The sequence below is a fragment of the Procambarus clarkii genome, chromosome 9 (assembly GCF_040958095.1).
Source record: "Procambarus clarkii isolate CNS0578487 chromosome 9, FALCON_Pclarkii_2.0, whole genome shotgun sequence".
Lineage (NCBI taxonomy): Eukaryota > Metazoa > Arthropoda > Malacostraca > Decapoda > Cambaridae > Procambarus > Procambarus clarkii.
This window is the reverse complement of record NC_091158.1, coordinates 45,530,576-45,541,222: the sequence shown is the minus strand read 5'-3', so window position 1 is coordinate 45,541,222 and position 10,647 is coordinate 45,530,576. Positions and strand designations below refer to the sequence as shown.

The window sequence follows — 10,647 nt, the reverse complement described above, 5'->3', positions numbered from 1 at the left end:
TACGGCGACCAAAACTGAACTGCATAATCTAAATGGGGCTAACCAGAGCTTTATTCTTATGATCCTATGTTCAAACCTGAATCTAAATAATTTATATATATTATGATTAACAGAGGTTCCAGGACTATGTTTTTACATTGAGAGAGATGCTACATGTCTCCTCCCAGTGAGATGTACGTAGGATATAAATTAACTAACATTTGACGTCTTTACATATGACTGTTGACAGCAAGCTGAGGACAGAGATCATTCGCTCCAGAAACGCGTAATAAAACATAAGAAGCAGCTGTCGAAAATATTAGCTCTTGTGAAAGTGGTAGTGACGCATTGAGGACGTTATGTCGCAGGAACATAATACGAAACTATCGAAACTGGACTTCTATCAAATTCTGGGGATAACTATTGATGCCGAGGAAAAGGATATTAAGAAATCGTACAGACAAAGAGCTCTTAAATGTCATCCGGATAAGAATCCAGATAACCCATTCGCTACTGATGAATTTGACAAACTTAAGAAAATTCTTGAGATTTTGTTAGATCCAGGAACACGTAAAGCATATGACAAGACCCTCAAGAGTCGTAAAGCAGCAGCTGCCAGAGCCCGTGAACATGTTACCAGATCACAGAAACTAAGGTCAGATTTGGAGGAACGGGAACGACGTGTTCAACGCAGTAGGGAACAGCAAGATATGTCAGAAGAAGAACAGTTTCGACGTGAATTGAAAAGATTGGACAAGGAGGGCGAGCAACTTATTTTGGAGGAACTGGATCGAGTAAATAGGGAGGTAGGGGCAGAGCTTTTTCGGAGTTCATCTAAAGTCTCCAAAAGCAGTGAACCTCCAGCTATGGACACACGGGGTCACAAAGTTAAAGTTAAGTGGATGTCAACAGACGATTGGCCAGGGTATTCCCAGCAGGAAATTAACCAACTCTTCTATAAGTGGGGAGACATCAATGCTCTGGTTATGGTGCAGAAAAATAGAAAAGGAACAGCATTAATAGAATATAAGACCAAAAATGCAGCGGATATGGCAGTGCAGTTTGAGAGAGGTCAAACTGGCAAACCAGTAAAAGTTACACACATGTGAGAGGCACCTCACAAAAAGCCTCATATCCTCCAAAAAAAATCCTAAAAATTATGAGTGTAAGGACAAATCCAATTTAAACTTTGAATCTAGTTGTCGTGAATCAGTAGAGAATGTGAGCCAAACCAGTTAAATGTTTCTCAATCAAATTTTATAATAATAAACAAGTTGTTTGATTGCTTTGGATGAAAATAATCTTTTATAATTTGTACAAAAATATATATCTCATGTTGTCTTGATTTGTCCAAGAAACCGACCTTCAAATACTTCTTACTTAGTTTTATTTTCCCATTATGTGTGTTGCATGTCTCTGTCTGCGGAGGCATACTTCTCTGTTCCTTAGAGAAGGGTGGTAGACACCACAAGAGTGGTAGGTGGGAACTGCTAGAGTGATAGACACTCAGATCCCTACGTCTGGGATACTCTTGGATGTAGGTTCGATTAATATATTCCCCTTTATTATTAATTATTAATTACCCCTCACAGAGCAGCCATGAGACCCCCCATAACAGTAGATCTACTTTTGAAGCGAAGGGGGAAGGTGCGAAATGGACGGCATTTGTGAACACTGGCAGTAAAGGAAATTTCACGAAAAATTCAGCCTTCAACAAGTTGAGACATTTTACCTTAGGAGTTGTGGAAATAATTTGACTGGGCAAAAATTTAATGGGCAAAAGATAGACATCTTGGGACAAGATAACTTTGACATAAGTAAGTTTTCTAGAGACATTTTAATCGGTATGGATTTCTTGAAAAGATTTGATTACTCCTAGTCTGCACAAAAGTTGCGAGGAACTGCAGATTGTAGCTGGGAAAGATTTTTTATGTTGAAATGGTCGACCATCCTCCATTAGTGGCTTTAATTAAAAGGAAGCAGAAGTATAGCGTAAATTACCCAAAATTACTTTTCATGTCTCTTCCAGACACTAATAAGAGGTCATGAGGGATGTATGCACTGACCAAGCAAAAGTTGCCCACCACATTTTGTAAAATTCATTAAAGTGTCCGTGGGATGTCACATCCTACCAGGAAATACCCTACAGGTGCCTGGAAGATGTCAAGTAATAATTCCTCACCATCTAATTGTGGTGCTTGATTAAGGTGCACTTATTCCAATAAACTCAACGACACTGAAGCCGCTTCCGTCCCGAGAGAGAGGGAGAGACCGTTGTACATCTACGTCCTGTTCTACTGTGGTCACCTGTTGTTTCAGTCTCATCCATCATTACTGTTTTGTGACCTCGAGTTGAAAATTGAGCCGTGTCTCTTTAGCAAGGTTCACCCAGCAGGCTGCAGCCAGCCACAGACTCACCTGTCGGTCGTGCTATCTGGTCGGATAGTTCTATCATTCTTCAGCAGAAACCGGAATGGTGTACAAGAGGACGAGGATTCTCCACATTCTAAAATTTGTGGTCGTCGAAACTACAATCAACTACACGTCACTGATCTAACAGATTTTTTTTTTAACATTTGTTGTGTAATAATGTTAAAATGTTATGTTTGCTCTATTTTGTTATTGTATTCAATTTCTGAAAAAATTAAGATCTCTGAATACCTAGGAATGTAATTTTGGAAAACCTAAATGTTGAAAACTAGAAATATAGTAGTGAAATTCTATTAAAATGGAAATGTACAATTTTTTCACATGGACCCGTTCTCGAGATAGAGCTCTCTAGTATGAGAGTTATTGCAATGTGTCTAGGACGTAGGCTCTGGAAAATGATAATTGTCATTTTCTTGCTCCGCATTCATTGGTGCAAGAGGGGTTGACAACATTAACTTTATACTCTTAGCTGGAAGTATGTACACATTTTGTTGCTGCGTACTCATTTGAGAACTGTGATATTAAAAGTAGTATTGATAATAAACACATTTGTAAGATTGTCAGAATGTCATTTTGGACATTGATTTTGAATGTTAGGTTTGATAATTAAGTGACATGTGGCAAAAAGTGACCACAGATGGTGACTGGAACACATGAATGAACTTGAAGAGTTCAGTGTTCTTCTCCTGAAGCAGTGAGATTTCAGCATGTATTGGAATTCTTGTGTTACGCGTTCATGACGAAACACGTTGATGGACGCCGATGACCAATGATATTTGTTGGCCAGATTTTGTGATAGTGGTTGCAATATTGAATTTAGTTATATCAATTCTGAGTATTGAATTTTTCTTCCAGGTGTATTGGGAAGATTGCTGGACTATAAACAGCATTACAGTCGGGTGTCAGATAACTGGATTCAGCATTTGAATTATGCCGATTATTTCGATACAATCTGCAGATTTTAAATTCTATAGATAGGGTAGATTTTGAATATTTTTTTGAGGCACTGGTTAAATTTTTATATAAAATAAAGGATTGGGCTGGTACCGCTACCTCAAAGTCGACCAAGGCATTCAATATCCAGGCTGAAGCCTTCCCCAGACCTCCCTACAAGAGGCATCTCGAGTAGTGCCTCCACACACCTTAACTACTTGACGAGTAACTCCCGCGGTAGTAGCAAATCTCAGACCCAGGCGTCACCACTCACCCAGCCCGGCCAAACACCACCCAGGCGTCACCAATCACCCAGCCCGGCCAATCACCGACCCAGGCGTCACCAATCACCCAGCTCGGCCAAACACCACCCAGGCGTCACCACTCACCAGTAGTGTAAACCAGGCCATAACGTGTCCGTTTTGCTTTTCCTAAGGGACACGTTATGGCCCCATGTTTTTTCGTTACCCCGGTGAGATTTAAGGGACACGTTATGGCCCCATGTTTTTTCGTTACCCCGGTGAGATTTAAGGGACACGTTATGGCCCCATGTTTTTTCGTTAGCCCGGTGAGCCATGCACGGGCATTGCTAATGGTCAATGACGTCATCAACTTACCTGGGGATTAAAAGGTCGGCCCCATCATATTTCGCACAGGCATTGCTAATAGTCAAACCGTATTCTTCTTCCCTGAATAAGTCCGTTTTCTGTTATAGTATGTTTATTCCCATTTTTAATGTTTATAGCAAAGGGGGATACAAATGCTGCCTTCTGTCAAGCCTAATGTGCAATGGTGTTAATCATTATAAGCTCGTTTTTCTCAATAAGGTATTGCCGTACGGTTTCCCATTGTCTAAGATCATTTTATAGCTAAGATTACATAATAACATAAGAAATGAGTTCAAACCCTGTTTACAGAACCAGTATTTACCCAGGTCTTTTTCCTAAATCTAAATCTAAAACTTATTCCAATTTATGTCCATTGTTTCATGTTCTGTCTAGTGTTGATAATTTTAATAGTCTATTAATATTCCCCCTTTATCATGTCCATTCATTCACAGCTCTATCATGTCACCTCTATTTCTTTGCCTTTCTAGAGAATGTAATTTAAGCATTGTCAATCTTTCTTCAGAAATTGCTTATTGAGCATAGGGCAAAATAAAAATGAAAACTTACTATCTTTCATTTGTATGAAAACAGTCCCCTGCCAGGCGTGGTGACTTCAATGCGATTTCAGTACTAATCCAATATTACTGTATAAACTATCAGTCTCCTGCCAGGCATGGTGACTTCAGTGCGATTTTCAGTAGTAATCCAATATTATATATATATATATATATATATATATATATATATATATATATATATATATATATATATATATATATATATATATATATATTACTGCATATATATATATATATATATGTATATATATACATATATATATATATATACATATATATATATATATATATATATATATATATATATATATATATATATATATATATATATGCAGTAATATATATATATATATATATATATATATATATATATATATATATATATATATATATATATATATATATATATATATATATATATATATATATATATATATATATATATATATATATATATATATATATATATATATATATATATATATATATATATATATATATATATATATATATATATATATATATATATAAACTCTCTCGTGTTTAGGAGAGTTGTGCCTTAAGCAGAGACACTGTGTCTTCCCATATTAACAGGGACTTGATGAAATTAACGTCTAAATGACCCCTCACTTGCTCTGGTGCTCTTGGGAGGTGTTGATCTTTGGGGGATTTAAATACTCCGAAATTACCATCTCTTTTAAGGGTCTGAGCGGTGGTGCAGAGGGTTAAGGCGTACCTGTTATGCCAGTTGCTGGAAGGCTTCTGTTTATTTACCCAGGTCTTTTTCCTAAATCTAAATCTAAAACTTATTCCAATTTATGTCCATTGTTTCATGTTCTGTCTAGTGTTGATAATTTTAATAGTCTATTAATATTCCCCCTTTATCATGTCCATTCATTCACAGCTCTATCATGTCACCTCTATTTCTTTGCCTTTCTAGAGAATGTAATTTAAGCATTGTCAATCTTTCTTCAGAAATTGCTTATTGAGCATAGGGCAAAATAAAAATGAAAACTTACTATCTTTCATTTGTATGAAAACAGTCCCCTGCCAGGCGTGGTGACTTCAATGCGATTTCAGTACTAATCCAATATTACTGTATAAACTATCAGTCTCCTGCCAGGCATGGTGACTTCAGTGCGATTTTCAGTAGTAATCCAATATTACTGCATATATATATATATATATATATATATATATATATATATATATATATATATATATATATATATATATATATATATATATATATATATATATATATATATATGCAGTAATATATATATATATATATATATATATATATGCAGTAATATATATATATGCATATATATATATATATATATATATATATATATATATATATATATATATATATATATATATATATATATATATATATATATATATATATATATATATATATATATATATATATATATATATATATATATATATATATATATATATATATATATATATATATATATATATATATATATATATATATAAACTCTCTCGTGTTTAGGAGAGTTGTGCCTTAAGCAGAGACACTGTGTCTTCCCATATTAACAGGGACTTGATGAAATTAACGTCTAAATGACCCCTCACTTGCTCTGGTGCTCTTGGGAGGTGTTGATCTTTGGGGGATTTAAATACTCCGAAATTACCATCTCTTTTAAGGGTCTGAGCGGTGGTGCAGAGGGTTAAGGCGTACCTGTTATGCCAGTTGCTGGAAGGCTTCTGTGCTGGCTAGGGTTCGAGTCTCCTGGTGGGAAAGTGTTCTAAAGTTGTATACTTAACTCTCGTGTTTAGGAGAGTTGTGCCTTAAGCAGAGACACTGTGTCTTCCCATATTAACAGGGACTTGATGAAATTAACGTCTAAATGACCCCTCACTTGCTCTGGTGCTCTTGGGAGGTGTTGATCTTTGGGGGATTTAAATACTCCGAAATTACCATCTCTTTTAAGGGTCTGAGCGGTGGTGCAGAGGGTTAAGGCGTACCTGTTATGCCAGTTGCTGGAAGGCTTCTGTGCTGGCTAGGGTTCGAGTCTCCTGGTGGGAAAGTGTTCTAAAGTTGTATACTTAACTCTCGTGTTTAGGAGAGTTGTGCCTTAAGCAGAGACACTGTGTCTTCCCATATTAACAGGGACTTGATGAAATTAACGTCTAAATGACCCCTCACTTGCTCTGGTGCTCTTGGGAGGTGTTGATCTTTGGGGGATTTAAATACTCCGAAATTACCATCTCTTTTAAGGGTCTGAGCGGTGGTGCAGAGGGTTAAGGCGTACCTGTTATGCCAGTTGCTGGAAGGCTTCTGTGCTGGCTAGGGTTCGAGTCTCCTGGTGGGAAAGTGTTCTAAAGTTGTATACTTAACTCTCGTGTTTAGGAGAGTTGTGCCTTAAGCAGAGACACTGTGTCTTCCCATATTAACAGGGACTTGATGAAATTAACGTCTAAATGACCCCTCACTTGCTCTGGTGCTCTTGGGAGGTGTTGATCTTTGGGGGATTTAAATACTCCGAAATTACCATCTCTTTTAAGGGTCTGAGCGGTGGTGCAGAGGGTTAAGGCGTACCTGTTATGCCAGTTGCTGGAAGGCTTCTGTGCTGGCTAGGGTTCGAGTCTCCTGGTGGGAAAGTGTTCTAAAGTTATATATATATATATATATATATATATATATATATATATATATATATATATATATATATATATATATATATGTCGTACCTAGTAGCCAGAACGTCGTATTCGGCCTACTATGCAAGGCCCGATTTGCCTAATAAGCCAAGTTTTCCTGAAATAATATATTTTCTCTAATTTTTTCTTATGAAATGATAAAGCTACCCATTTCATTATGTATGAGGTCAATTTTTTTTTATTTGAGTTAAAATTAACGTAGATATATGACCGAACCTAACCAACCCTACCTAACCTAACCTAACCTATCTTTATAGGTTAGGTTAGGTTAGGTAGCAGAAAAAGTTAGGTTAGGTTAGGTAGGTTAGGTAGTCGAAAAACAATTAATTCATGAAAACTTGACTTATTAGGCAAATTGGGCCTTGAATAGTAGGCTGAGAAGTGCGTTCTGGCTACTAGGTACGACATATATATATATATATATATATATATATATATATATATATATATATATATATATATATATATATATATATATATATATATATATATATATATATATATATATATATATATATATATATGAACTTTGATATGAACTTTGACCATGCTAAGATACAAAACATTTGGGTATATTCGGTGGAAATTGGCATAAATTAGGTAAAATTTAGGTGGGAAAGGCATAAATTTTTCCAACTACCTACTGAAGTTGTATTTAATATACGAAAGTACTTAAGGAAATTTCCTGTTTCATTTTTCCTCCGTGGTCTGACATTGTCATATATATATATATATATATATATATATATATATATATATATATATATATATATATATATATATATATATATATATATATATATATATATATATATATATATATATATATATATATATATATATATATATATATATATATATATATATATATATATATATATATATATATATATATATATATATATATATATATATATATGACAATGTCAGACCACGGAGGAAAAATGAAACAGGAAATTTCCTTAAGTACTTTCGTATATTAAATACAACTTCAGAAGGTAGTTGGAAAAATTTATGCCTTTCCCACCTAAATTTTACCTAATTTATGCCAATTTCCACCGAATATACCCAAATGTTTTGTATCTTAGCATGGTCAAAGTTCATTTCACCCAAGTTTTTCACCTATTCCATCTTACCTTACACAGCCTTACCTAACCTGACCTAGCATATCCCAAGCTAGATTTGATTAGAGTTCGTGGAAGATAAGGAAAATAAGGTAAATGGTAATTAAATAGTTTTGGTGAGTTATATCCCTTTCTAACTAAGGTTAGGTTAAGGATGGTTAAGTTGAACTGATGTAGAGAAAATTCCCATTATTATCATGTTTTCCATTAACCTTCCTCCCTCAGGTAATAGAGGTTAGGTTGAGGATGGATGAATTATGTGAAATAAAATATGCTACGAGTATGATGCAATGTTGAACCAAGATTCGTGTATCAGAGGTTAGGTCCAGGGAGGTTGGGTTGATGCATAAACAACACCTTCTTCCCATAAATACAATAAATTTGAAGTTTGATAAATGGAGGTTAGGTCAAGGACGGTTGGGTTGTTGCACAAACAACACGTCCTTCCATATTTACGATAAATTTGAAGTTAGAGGAAGGGAGGTTAGGTCCAGGACGGTTGGGTTGATGTGTAAAAACTAAACACATACCCAACACTATATCTACAATATTGAACACAGTTCCAAGTTTTAAAGGAGAGGGGCTCTTAGGTCCATATCCAAAACATCACTTTTCTATGAATATGGTTACAATGTTCAACAAAGAACCTAGCAGGTTAGGCACAGTGCGGATAGGTTCATATCCAAAACTTCAATTTTTGAAGAAAAATAGATAAAATATTCAACAAAGCTCCAAGACTCTTGCAGGTTAGTCACGGGCATTTAGGTTCATATCCAAAAAACATCACTTCTCTGAGTATATGTAGTATCAGAGGCTAGGTCCAGGTTTAGATGGAATGGATGAAAATGTGGGTAAAATGGGTTTTGGCTGTGCTATGATACACAACAATTAGGCATATTTGGTGGAAATTGTCTCCAATTTGATGGCGATAGCTTAAATTAACCCAACTTTAATCAAATCTGCTAGGTCAGGGATAGGTAAGGCTATGTAGGGTAGGTTGGAATATGTGAAAACTCGGGTAAAATGGTCTTTGGCTGAGCTATGTAACAAATCATTTTGGGTATATTGGGTAGAAATTGTCTTAAATTAGGTTGAATTTAGGTGAGTCAGCATAAATTTCACGAACTCTAATCAAATCTAGCTTGGGATATGCTAGGTCAGGTTAGGTAAGGCTGTGTAAGGTAAGATGGAATAGGTGAAAAACTTGGGTGAAATGAACTTTGACCATGCTAAGATACAAAACATTTGGGTATATTCGGTGGAAATTGGCATAAATTAGGTAAAATTTAGGTGGGAAAGGCATAAATTTTGCCAACTATAATCAAATCTGACTTTGGCTGTCAGATTTCTCCTACCCGGCCAGGAGAGGCCGGGTAGGGATGTCTAGGGCAGGTTGGAATAGGTGAAAACTCAGCTAAAATAAACTTTGACCATGCTAAGATACAAAAACATTTGGGTATATTCGGTGGAAATTGGCTTAAATTAGGTAAAATTTAGGTTGGAAAGGCATAAATTTTGCTATCTATAATCAAATCTGACTTTGGATATGCCAGGAGAGAATGGGTAGGGTTGTCTAGGGCAGGTTGGAATAGGTGAAAACTCAGCTAAAATGAGCTTTGGCCGTGCTATGTTCCAAAACATTTTTGGGTATATTTGGTGGAAATTGTCTTAAATTAGGTCAAATTTATATGGGATAACTTAAACTTCGCCGACTTTAACCAAATCTAGGTTTGGATATGCTAGGATAGGTTAGGTAAGGTTGCGTAGGGTACGATGGAATAGGAGAAAATGTAGGTAAAAATGGGCTTTGGCAGTGCTGTGATACAGAACATTTGGATATATTTGGTGGGAATTGCCTTAAATTAGATAGAATTTAGGTGGGATAGCTTAAATTTCGCAGACTTCAACCAAATCTAGGTTTGGATATGGTAGGATAGGTTAGGTAAGGTTGCATAGGGTAGGATGGAATAGGAGAAAATGTAGGTAAAAATGGGCTTTGGCAGTGCTGTGATACGCAACATTTGGGGATATTTGGTGGGAATTGCCTTAAATTAGGTCGAATTTATGTGGGATAGCTTAAATTTCGCAGACTTTAACCAAATCCAGGTTTGGATATGATAGGTTAGGTGAGGTTGTGTAGGGTAGGATGGAATAGGAGAAAATGTAGGTAAAAATGGGCTTTGGTGATGCTATGATACACAACATTTGGGTATATTTGGTGGAAATTGCCTTAAATTAGGTCATATTTAGGTGGCATAGCATAAATTTCGCCAACTTTAACCAAATCCAGGTTTG

General features: G+C 35.5%; 1 pseudogene; it reads left to right on the top strand.

The window, feature by feature from the left end:
- The first annotated feature begins 338 nt into the window (after positions 1-338).
- Positions 339-1,088, top strand: LOC138362963 (dnaJ homolog subfamily C member 17 pseudogene; annotated as a pseudogene).
- Positions 1,089-10,647: the final 9,559 nt, after the last annotated feature.